This window comes from Morus notabilis, unplaced genomic scaffold (genome assembly GCF_000414095.1).
Source record: "Morus notabilis unplaced genomic scaffold, ASM41409v2 Scaffold179, whole genome shotgun sequence".
In the NCBI taxonomy this organism is placed as follows: domain Eukaryota; kingdom Viridiplantae; phylum Streptophyta; class Magnoliopsida; order Rosales; family Moraceae; genus Morus; species Morus notabilis.
This window is the reverse complement of record NW_010360916.1, coordinates 474,222-474,949: the sequence shown is the minus strand read 5'-3', so window position 1 is coordinate 474,949 and position 728 is coordinate 474,222.

The window sequence follows — 728 nt, the reverse complement described above, 5'->3', positions numbered from 1 at the left end:
AATGGGGGCTCATTTCCGCCCCCCATTGGGGCTAAAACTCAGCTCTGATGGGGGCTGAAAATCAGCCCCCATGGGGGCTGATTGTCAGCCCTGATGGGGGCTGAAAATCAGCCCCCATCCGCCCTAATGGGGGCTAAAAATCAGCCTCCATTGGGGCTGAATCAATCCCTGGGGGCCTCCTTTTGGGGCTGGCCAGGGAGGCCCCCAATGGGGGCTGAAAATCAGCCCCCATGGGGGCTGATTGTCAGCCCTGATGGGGGCTGAAAATCAGCCCCCATCCGCCCTAATGGGGGCTAAAAATCAGCCTCCATTGGGGCTGAATCAATCCCTGGGGGCCTCCTTTTGGGGCTGGCCAGGGAGGCCCCCAATGGGGGCTGAAAATCAGCCCCCATGGGGGCTGATTGTCATCCCTGATGGGGGCTGATTTTCAGCCCCCATCCTCCCCAATGGGGGCTGATGAAAGTATTGTTTTAAATGTGTGATAAGGACGATAATACGAAATGGCCGGCCACAATTGAGGATTTTTATGTAGAACTGATATACGAAGAGTCAAAGACTGGGATTCAAACATCCACTCTGGACAGAAAAACGTGGATGAAAATTGCTAATGAAATAGCAATTAAGTTTGGTAAGCATTTCACAGCAGACCAGCTTAAAGCAAAGTGGAATAGGCTTAGACGTAGCACGAGAGAGTTTAAGGCATTAATTGAAACAACAGGATTTGGTTG